Source organism: Lichenostomus cassidix, unplaced genomic scaffold (assembly GCF_008360975.1).
Source record: "Lichenostomus cassidix isolate B80296 unplaced genomic scaffold, HeHo_3.0 HiC_scaffold_47, whole genome shotgun sequence".
In the NCBI taxonomy this organism is placed as follows: Eukaryota; Metazoa; Chordata; class Aves; order Passeriformes; family Meliphagidae; genus Lichenostomus; species Lichenostomus cassidix.
This window is the reverse complement of record NW_028147553.1, coordinates 743,980-755,745: the sequence shown is the minus strand read 5'-3', so window position 1 is coordinate 755,745 and position 11,766 is coordinate 743,980.

Below are 11,766 nucleotides of genomic sequence, written 5' to 3'. Positions count from 1 at the left end.
TGGTAAATAGAGGTGTATATGAATATTTTGCTGAAGAAGAATGATGAGTACATGATAACCCTCCCTGGAATGGAATGGTACATGGAGGTTTGGGTCAGGAAGTAGGAGGAGTATAGAACAAGAAAGCCTGGGAGCAGGTAAGTGACAAGGATGAAGTAGGTGCATGGGCTTAGAAGAAGGCACTGATGGGGTTATGCATTGTAGAAGAGGCTTGCAAAAGCTGGAGGAAAGAACATGTCTTGAACTGTCTCGGTGACAAGGAACGCGCAGGGATGTACAGGTTGCAGTAACAGCCTTTCTGTGTTTCACAGGGTTGCCTGTATTGCAAGGACGCTACATCCATGTGGAGCTCCATGGGCTGCCACTCGGTGTGATTGTCAAGGCGGAAATGGCAAAGAATCTGTCCTCGGGGAGCATGCAGCTCTGGCTGTCCTAAGTATGCTGATAGGAGAAGGTATGTGTCACGTTTCAAAAGTGTTGCACTTGCCACAGCAGGAGGCATTGATTCCTGAGTAGCAAGCATAGAGCAGTTGAATTTTGCTACATGTTGAGGCATAGATTGGACAGTGAAAGAGAAAAGTACAAAGAGATACTGTGTGCACATAGGGGGAGGGATACTGTATGCACATAGGGAGAGTTGTACAGGTCGTGTTTACAGGCTCACTGCAGTAATTGTGAGACCTGTGAGGTGTGAGTGGCATGTGTAAGACACGGTAAGACATGTGTAAGACGTGGGTGTTGCAAAGAATTGCAGTTCTGAGCAGAAAGGCTGCTACAAAGGCAAGGGCTTTGAAATGCAGGACGGCAGGCCCAAAAGTGATGGAAATCCACTCCTACAGCGCCCTCTGGTGTCGAGGTAGTGTTTCTGATGGAACTTGGGACGTTCTCTAGAAATACCTGGGAAGGAATGGATGTGCAAAGGAGACCCTGGCAGGTTGTATCCTGTCACTGGCAACTGGTCTTAGGTTTGAAAGACACAAGGACAGAGAGGAAGAGAAAAAGAAGAGAGGAGGGACAGGTAGGACCACAGGAACAAACATGGACAAAGCAATGTGAGCGGTCCATAGGTCCCGGGGCCCATCCTGAGGTAGGTTAATATAGGCTGAAGTCATGGGTCGATGGCCAGGCCTGTCCCCCTGGCAAAGCAGGGGCAGCATCTTGCAGCAGGCTGCAGATGTGTGGATGTACATGCATTGCTGCAGTGCAAGGCCTAGCACTGCACAGCGTGTGGAATGCATTGAAACACCCTGTAAGGTAACTGTGACATGAAAATGGTATGGTTATGGCATGTGGGGCTGGATGAGGATTTGCACAGGTGGGCCAGGGAGGGTAGATGTTTATGGCCTGGCAGCAGAGATGACAGCATGTAGGCAAAGGCCTCCTGTTCCCCCCTGAGCTGGGGGACAGTGGGTCCAAACCTACTTCCTGCAAGCAGATCCTCTTTGCTCGGTGTACGCTGAAGCTTGGACCATTTGGAGTGCAGCTGCAGGCTTGGACCTCTCGCAGAAGGTGAGATGACTGAGGAATAGTTTTCCCTGAATGTGATCAGCTAGCTAGCTAGCTAGCTAGGTAGCTAGGTGGCTGGCTCACTGTCAGTCCGTGGGTGAGTAAGTGCACAGTAGCTGTCTTGAGGAAGACTGGTGGATACAGGTGTATATGAGTGTTTAGGTGAAGACGAATGATGACTACGTGATAACCATCCCTGGAATGGAATTGTAGGTGGATTTTTGGGTCAGGAAGTAGGAGGAGTAGGGAACAGGAAAGCCTGGGAGTGGGTTGGTGACAAGGATGAAGTAGGTGAATGGGCATAGAAGGAGGCACTGAGGGGGTTATGGATGGTAGAGAAGTGTTGCAAAAGCTGGAGGAAAGAATGTGCCTTGAAGTGTCTCTGTGACAGGGAACATGCAGGGATGTACAGGTTGCAGCAACAGTATTTCTGTGTTTCACCAGGTTGCCTGTATGACAAGGGCACTACATGCATGTGGAGCTCCATGGGCTGGCACGTGGTTTGAGTGTCAAGGCTGAAATGGAGAAGAATCTGTCCTCAGGGAGCATGCAGCTCTGGCTGTCCTAAGTATGCTGATATGGGAAGGTATGTGTCACGTTTCAAAAGTGTTGCACTTGCCGCAGCAGGAGGCATGGATTCCTGAGAAGCAAGCATGGAGCACTTGAATTTTGCTACATGTTCAGGCATAGATTTGAGAGAGAGAGGGAAAAGTACAAAGAGATACTGTGTGCACATAGGGAGAGTGATATTGTATGCACTTAGGGAGAGGTGTACAGGTCGTGTTTACAGGCTCGCTGCAATAATTGTGACACCTGTCAGGTGTAAGTGGCATGAGTAAGACACGGTAAGACATGTCTAGGAGGTCGATGTTGCAAAGAATTGCAGTTCTGAGCACAAAGGGTGCTACGAAGGCAAGGGCTTTGAAATGCAGGACAGCAGGCCCAAAAGTGATGGAAATCCACTCCTACAGCGCCCTCTCGTGTCGAGGTAGTGTTTAGGATGGAACTTGGGACGTTCTCTAGAAATACCTGGGAAGGAATGGATGTGCAAAGGAGACCCTGGCAGGTTGTATCCTGTCACTGGCATCTGGTCTTAGGTTTGAAAGACACAAGGACAGAGAGGAAGAGAAAAAGAAGAGGGGAGGGACAGGTAGGGCCACAGGAACAAACATGGACAAAGCAGTGTGAGAGATCCACAGGTCCCGGGGCCATCCCGAGGTGGGTTAATGTAGCCTGAAGTCATGGGTCGATGGCCAGGCCTGTCCCCCTGGCAAAGCAGGGGCAGCGTCTTGCCGCAGGCTGCAGATGTGTGGATATACATGCATTGCTGCGGTGCAAGGCCTAGCACTGCACAGCATGTGGAATGCATTGAAACACCCTGTAAGGTAACTGTGACATGAAAATGGTATGGTTATGGCATGTGGGACTGGATGGGGATTTGCACAGGTGGGCCAAGGAGGGTAGATGTTTATGGCCTGGAAGCACAGATGACAGCATGTAGGCAAAGGCCTCCTGTTCCCCCCTGAGCTGGGGGACAGTGGGTACAAACCTACTTCCTGCAAGCAGATCCTCTTTGCTCGGTGCACGCTGAAGCTTGGACCATTTGGAGTGCAGCTGCAGGCTTGGACCTCTCGCAGAAGGTGACATGAATGAGGAATAATTTTCCCTAGATGTGATCAGCTAGCTAGCAAAACACAACAATAGCTAGCTAGGTGGCTGTCTCACTGTCACTCCATGAGTGAGTAAGTGCAAAGTAGCTGTCTTGAGGAAGACTGGTGGATACAGGTGTATATGAATGCTTAGGTGAAGACGAATGATGACTATGTGATAACCATCCCTGGAATGGAATGCTACGTGGATTTTTGGGTCAGGAAGTAGGAGAAGTATGGAACAGGAAAGCCTGGGAGTGGGTTGGTGACAAGGATGAAGTAGGTGAATGGGCATAGAAGGAGGCACTGAGGGGGTTATGGATGGTAGAGAAGTGTTGCAAAAGCTGGAGGAAACAATGTACCTTGAAGTGTCTCTGTAACAAGGAACAAGCAGACATGTACAGGTTGCAGCAACAGTATTTCTGTGTTCCACCAGGTTCCCTGTATTACAAGGGCACTACATGCATGTGCAGCTCCATGTGCTGGCACGTGGTTTGAGTGTCAAGGCAGAAATGGAGAAGAATCTGTCCTCGGGGAGCATGCAGCTCTGGCTGTCCTAAGTATGCTGATATGAGAAGGTATGTGTCACGTTTCAAAAGTGTTGCACTTGCCACAGCAGGAGGCATGCATTCCTGAGAAGCAAGCATGGAGCACTTGAATTTTGCTACATGCTCAGGCATAGATTTGAGAGTGAAAGACAAAACTACAAAGAGATACTCTGTGCACATAGGGAGAGGGATACTGTATGCACATGGGGAGACTTGCACAGGTCGTGTTTACAGGCTCGCTGCAGTAATTGTGACACCTGTCAGGTGTAAGTGGCATGTGTAAGACACGGTAAGACATGTGTAAGACGTGGCTGTTGCAAAGAATTGCAGTTCTGAGCACAAAGGGTGCTACAAAGGCAACGGCTTTGAAATGCAGGACGGCAGGCCCAAAAGTGATGGAAATCCACTCCTACAGCGCCCTCTGGTGTCGAGGTACTGTTTAGGATGGAACTTGTGACGTTCTCTAGAAATACCTGGGAAGGAATGGATGTGCAAAGCAGACCCTCCCACGGTGTGTCCTGTCACTGGCATCTGGTCTTAGGTTTGAAACACACAAGGACAGAGAGGAAGGGAAAAAGAGGACAGGAGGGACAGGTAGGGCCACAGGAACGAACAGGGACACAGCAATAGGAGCGGTCCATAGGGTGCCAGGGGCATCCTGAGGTGAGTTAATATAGACTGAAGTCATGGGCCGATGGCCAGGCCTGTCCCCCTGGCAAAGCAGCGTCAGCATCTTACAGCAGGCTCCAGATGTGTGCATATACATGCATTGCTGCACTGTAAAGCATGTGGAATGCATTGAAAGGCCCTGTAAGGTAACTGTGACATGAAAATGTTTTCTTTATGGCACATGGGGCTGGATGAGGGTTTGCACAGGTGGGCCAAGGAGGCCATGTTTATGGCCTTCGACAAGAGGTGACAGCATGTAGGCAGAGGCCTCCCGTTCCCCCCTCAGCTGGGGGACAGTGGGTACAATGCATATCCTCCTTGCTAGGTGCATGCTGAAGCTTGGAACATTTGGAGTACAGCTGCAGGGTTTGACAACTTCCAGAAAGTGAGATGAATGAGGAAAAATTTTCCCTGGATGTCATCAGCTAGGTAGGTAGGTAGGTAGGTAGGTAGGTAGATAGCTGGCTGGCTGGCTGGCTGGCTGGCTGGCTGGCTGGCTGACTTTCAGTCAGTCAGTCAGTCAGGCAGTGCAAAGTAGCTGTCTTGAGGGAGACTGGTGGATACAAGTGTATATGAATGTTTTGCTGAAGAAGAATGATGAGTACATGATAACCCTCCCTGGAATAGAATTGGACATGGAGGTTTCGGTCAGGAAGTAGGAGGAGTATGGAACAAGAAAGCCTGGCAGCAGGCAAGTGAGAAGGATGAAGTAGGTGAATGGACATAGAAGGAGACGGTGATGAGGTTATGGATTGTAGAAGAGGCTTGCAAAAGCTGGAGGAAAGAACGTGCCTTGAACTGTCTCGGTGACAAGGAACGTGCAGGGATGTACAGGCTGCAGCAACAGTATTTCTGTGTTTCACAAGGTTCCCTGTATTACAAGGACACTACATCCATGTGGAGCCCCATGGGCTGGCACTGGTTTGAGTATCAAGGCAGAAATGGAGAAGAATCTGTCCTGGGGAAGCATGCAACTCTGGCTTTCCAAAGTATGATGATATGAGAAGGTATGTGTCACGTTACAAAAGTGTTGCAGTTGCCATAGCAGGAGGCATGCATTACTGAGAAGCAAGCACGGAACACTTGAATCTAGCCACATGTTCAGGCATAGATTTCACAGAGAAAGAGAAAACTACAAAGAGATACTGTGTGCACATAGGGAGAGTTGTACAGGTCGTGTTTACAGGCTCGGTGCAATAATTGTGACACCTGTGAGTTGTAAGTGCCGCATGTAAGACGTAAGACATGGGTGTTGCAAAGAATTGCAATTCTGAGCACAAAGGCTGCTACAAAGGCAATGGCTTTGAAATGCAAGACGGCAGACCAAAAGTGACAGAAATCCACTCCTACAGCACCCTCTTGTGTCAAGGTACTGTTTAGGATGGAACTTGGGACGTTCTCTAGAAATACCTGGGAAGGAATGGATGTGCAAAGGAGACCCTCACACGTTGTATCCTGTCACTGGCAACTGTTCTTAGCTATGAAAGACACAAGGACAGACAGAGAGAAAAAGAAGAGTGGAAGGACACGTAGGGCCACAGGAACAAACATGGACAAAGCAATATCAGCGATCCACACGTCCCGGGGCCATCCTGAGGTGGCTTAACATAGCCCGAAGTCATGGGCCGATGGCCAGGCCTGTCCCCCTGGCAAAGCAGCATCAGCATCTTGCAGCACGCTCCAGATGTATGGATATACATGCATTGCTGCAGTGAAAGGCCTAGCACTGCACAGCATGTCAAATGCATTGAAACACCCTGTAAGGTAACTGTGACATGAAAATGGCACGGTTATAGCACGTGACACTGGATTCAGATTTGCACACGTGGGCCACAGAGGGTAGATGTTTATGGCCTGCAAGCACAGATGACAGCATGTAGGCAAAGGCCTCCCGTTCCCCCCTCAGCTGGGGGACAGTGGGTACAAACCTGCTTCCTGCAAGCGTATCCTCTCGACCTGCTGCATGCTGAGGCTCCCACAACTTGGAGTGCAGCCACAGGCTTTGACCTCTGTGCCTACACACCTCTCGCAGAAGGTGAGATGACTTCATAAGAACTTTGCCTGGACGTAATCAGCAGCTGGCTGAATGTCAATACAAAGTATGTGTCTTCAGAGAAACTTGTGGATGGAGTGAGATAGGAATGTTTGGGTGAAGAAGAATGCCGAGTGTGTGATGACCATCCCTGGAGGGGAATTGGAACTCTGCAGAGTATGGAGTGCATGCACTGTTGGACAGCCTTTGCTGCAGGCAAGTGTGAAGAAGCCGTGGAGATGGATTAGAAGGTATTAGACTGGGTGGTTGCGGTGGGATGACGTGGGTGGGTAAGAGATAGTGCACCTGATTGAGAATTTGTAGAATACTGTGAAACTTTGATGTGTTGCTGTGGCTGAGCAGGCCTGAAACCCTCCGCTGTGTCACGACTTCAACAGGCGGCTGGTGGGTAGGAGGCCCAGGAGGACGTGGCATCGGGCGCTCGGACTAGCACGTGTGCGGAGCCGTGCGGAAATGACTGACACGTGTGTCGTGTTCTCTTCCAGGTGGCGGGGTTTCGCTGCTGCTGGAGTTGCCTATCCCGGCGAGGATATTGTGGTGATGTGGCATGCATAGAGAAGGGAAAGATGGCATCTGTTCTGTTCCAAAAGATATAGAAAACAAAATGACATGAAAGGCTGCTGAAGGAAAATTGTTATGACTGACTGCTACTGTTGCAAAATGTATCATCGGGTTAAAAATATTGTGTCACTGGAGTCAAAGGTTTGCTTTGGGTTTCCCCTGGGAAAAGAAATGTTTGCTTTCTTCCAGGGCGATGTTGTGCCACATGAGGCCTGGTGAATTCAGCATAGCAAGAGCTTGGGATTGACCCCCAAAGATAAGCAGAAAGACAAGCACTGTGAACAGAACATCCAGCAGGAACATGTGGTTCTCCAGAAGACATGATGGATATCACAAGCAGCTAGGCCAGAGCACCTGCAGCAGGGCTGAAGACATCCTGGCCCAGAGAAATGACTGCTAAAAACAAGTGAAGAATGTCATAAGCGTGACAGACAAGGACATTGGAGTGCAACGAGACACCGAATATGGGGAGTTTGCTCCACTTTGGACGAATGAACACTGAGGCAATGCTTTCCTATTGGCTTTTACTGTATGCACTATCTGAGAAACGGAGTAAAAGCTCTGTATTCTGGAATGGTTGTCTCTGCACACCCGGGCTATGGGGGGATGAGATGATTGCTGTGGTACGTGCTGGGCACAAAATAAAGTCATGCCTTGAGTGTGTAACATCAAAATGTTGTTGCAGAGTTTTTCCATTTTTTTCTGCAGATTGGGTGACACTAGTAAACACGTGGCAGTAGTGTAGAGGTGGAAAAAAAACCCCCAAGACTGCAGAAGTGATCACTGCAAAAGCACAGGATGGGGTAACACATGCACACAGAAGTGAATGCAGGCACGAAACAAGTGAAAAAACCCCAGCGATACACAGTAGAAGCCCCTAGGAAATACTGTACAATGAGATAAGCAAAATGGACGTAGTTGGGAGAAACAACTGTATATATGCTAGTGCTGCAGTATCCCCCAAAATGTGTTTTGGTTTTCAAGAATCATAAATGGTGCTTTCAAAAAGTGATAAAAAGACCCAGTGAGATTTGAGAGAATGGTAATTTGTGCTAATGCAGTTGAGGGAAAGCGTGTAAAAACCATGCACTGAACCTTAGGAAAATTCTCTAGCAAAGGAGCTCCAAAAATGTGGAAAAAAGTAAAACGATAAAGAAGCAACGGCTCCCCTGTTGCCGTAGCGACGGGCGGGCGGAGACAGGCGTAGCTTAGGGCGGACTGAGGGGGCACCGAGGGGCGGGCTCTTGGGCGGGGTAGGGGGAGCGGCAGGGCCGTGGCTGTCTGCCGAGCCCCGTGACGTCGAGGGGCGGGGTGTGGAGACCACACGAGGCGTGGCTTTGTCCCGGGCAGGGCGCCGACAGGGGCGGGGCCAAGGGAGGGACGACAGGCGGAGCAGTGGGTGGAGTACCGTGACGGACGCAGAATCGGGGGCGGGGAAGTGGGCAGGGCTTTGTTGACGTCATTGTGCGGCGAAAAGGATATGCCCCCAAAAAAAGGATTTAAAATTAAGGAGCCATTCTGGCTCGGTGGGTACGGCCTTAAGCCGAATCTCTGCACGTCAGGGGTTCGAATCCCACCGCGGGCTACCCCGTGCGTGTGCTAGGCACGTCACGGCCGCGTAGTCCGGCAGCCCGCCGGGCCCGCCTACCCCCACTGGAACGTAAGTGAGGCACGTGTGCCAGAAAGTGGGGCGACACAAGCGGGCTCCCCCGCGAGGGGGGGCAGCCCAGGTGGGCCCGCCGCAAGGGGGGGGCTGCCGCTGCAGCTCCCCGCAGGGGGGGGGGATGGCGCCGCCCGGAAGGGGCCTCCCTGGGTGCCCCCCCGCATCCACCGCGCGGCGCGCGGTAGCGCGCGGCGCGCGCCGAAAATCGAGGGGCGGCACCTGGTGCCGGGGGGGCTGGCTGAGGGCACCAAGGTGCCAAAAATTCCTTTTTCCACCTACAACGCACAAACAAACACTTCACCTTCAAACTCTCTCCATGCCCAACAACAAATACTTCTGTCCTCACATTTCCTTCTCTTATCAAACTCTGCCTTCTTTCATGCCTTAACACATCTCACTCACACACACACACACACACACACACACACACCCAAACACACTGCATATACATTCACCAACTATAACACACTCACATTAACAACAAAAAAACCCTCTTCCCAAACTTTGCAAAACACTCCATTTATCCACCTCTTGCCTTCTCCAAAACTCACATACTCTCTCTAAAGCCTTGCCACCTTGCTTACACCACCGTCGCAGCTCCTTGCTTGCGCCGTTCGAGCCACGCTGACGCTTCTTCATTTACCACACCGATCCCTTCCTAAGCCACTTTGACCTTTCACCCCTCACGCTCACAACAACAAAACCTCACCTCTCACATCCTTCACCTTTGCATTCCCACCTTTACTCCCTCAACATTTCTTCCACGTGCCACTTCCTGCCATCATTACTTCCCTGCAACCAATCACTTCACGCTACCACTCTGAAAGACAAACGAAATTTAACAATCATCTCAAACACCTGCATCTGGCCTCCAGCAACCTACAAACCTCTTCGAACACCATGGCTAACTGACAGCTGGCCAACTCTCTCCCATGGAAAATCAATCTCCCACCGCTTTGCCCGTCTGATCCTCTCCGTACCGGTGCCGTCTTCGGGCCCGGATGCCTCTGATCTCTGACTCTGTGCGCTTGGTTCTCACACATTGGCTATTAGGGCACGGGACTCATTTTAGAAAAGCGGATCAAACACAACAAACAGCCGCTCCTGCTGCTGAGCCACCAACTTCCAGCCTCTCCCTCCTTGGCACTTCCTACACACCACTCCCTCAAGCCTGCTGCCTACCTGGGTCACCTTCTCCAAATTGCGTGGCTTGGGCCTCCCCTTTGCATATGCTCTCTGAACACCTTGCCACTGGGTCCCCCATGCTCATCTCCTCCCTCAGCTACCGATTCGGCGCCTCGACGCAGACAGTGCCCCGCAAATGAAACGCGGGCTATATGTATGTGTGTGTGTGAGTGTGTGTATATGTATATCTGTGTATATCTGTGTCTCTATATATATACATATGTGTGTACATATACATATCTGTATGTATATACATAGGTGTGGGTATATATATATGTGAACATATATGTCTGTGTATATACATGTATGTGTATATATATGTAGGTGTCTGTATTTGTATGTCTATGTGTGTATATATGTCTGTGTGTATATATATGTGTGTGGGTATATATCTGTCTCTTTATATATACATAAGTGTATACATACATATGTGTGCATATACATGTGTGTGTATATATTTCTGTGTCTATACACACATATGTGTGTATATATACATATATGTGTATATATATTTGTATGTCTGTATATATATATGTGTGTGTGAATATATACACGTGTGTGTGTATATATACATGTCTGTCTGTATATATATATGTGTGTAGGTATATATATGTCGATGTATAGATACGTGTGGGTATACTTACATATGTGTATACATACATGTGTGTATATATGTGTGTATACACAATATGTCTGTATATATACATATGTTTATATACACACATATGTGTGTATATATACATACGTGTGTACATATCTGTGTGTGACTATATATATGACTGTATGTATATATATATGGTGTGTATATATATGTGCGTACATATATGTGTGTCTATATATATGAGTGTGGGTATATATATGTGAGTGTGTGTACATATATATGTGTATATATACACATATGTGTGTATATATATGTGTATATAAATACATATGTGTATATATGTGTGTGTATATATATGTGTCTCTGTATATATACATATGTGTGTATATATACATATGTCTCCATATGCATAGGAGGGAATGTATATATGTCTATATATATGTCTTTCTATAAATATGTTTGTGTTTATATACATATGGGGGTGTATATATATGTGTGTCTATATACATCTGTATATTTATGTGGGTGTATATATATATGTGTGTATATGTATGTGTGGGTATATATACACATGTGTGTATATATACATATGTGTCTGTATATATACATATGTGCATGTATATACATATGTGTGTGGATATATATCTGTGTATATGTGTCTGTATATATATGTGTCTCTGTGTATATACATGTGTGTCTATACATATACGTGTGTGCATATTGTGTGTGTCTGTGTAGATATACATCTGTGCATATATACATATGAGTGTTTATAGACATAGGACTGCATATATATGTCTGTATATATATATGCCTGTGTATATATATATATGGTGTGTATAAATATGTCTGTGTATCTGTATGTGTATATAAATATACATATGTGTGTATATATGTGTCTGAGTGTGTGTGTATATATGTGTGGATATGTATATATATGCTGTGTATAAATATGTCTGTGTATCTCTATCTGTATATATACACATATGTGTGTGTATATATATATGTCTATGTGCATAAATATGTGTACGTATGTGTATATATATGCTGCATATAAATAAGTGTGTCTATCTGTATGTGTATATATATGCATGTCTGTATATATATGTGTGTGTATATATATATGGGGTATATAAATATGTGTGTGTATCTGTATTTGTATATATATACATATCTCTGTATATATATGTATGAGTGGATATATATATGTGTGTGTATATATATATGGTGTGTATAAATATTTGTGTGTATCTGTATGAGTATATACATACATATGGGTGTATATATATGTATGTCTGCATATGTGTGTGTGTGTGTGTGTGTGTGTGTGT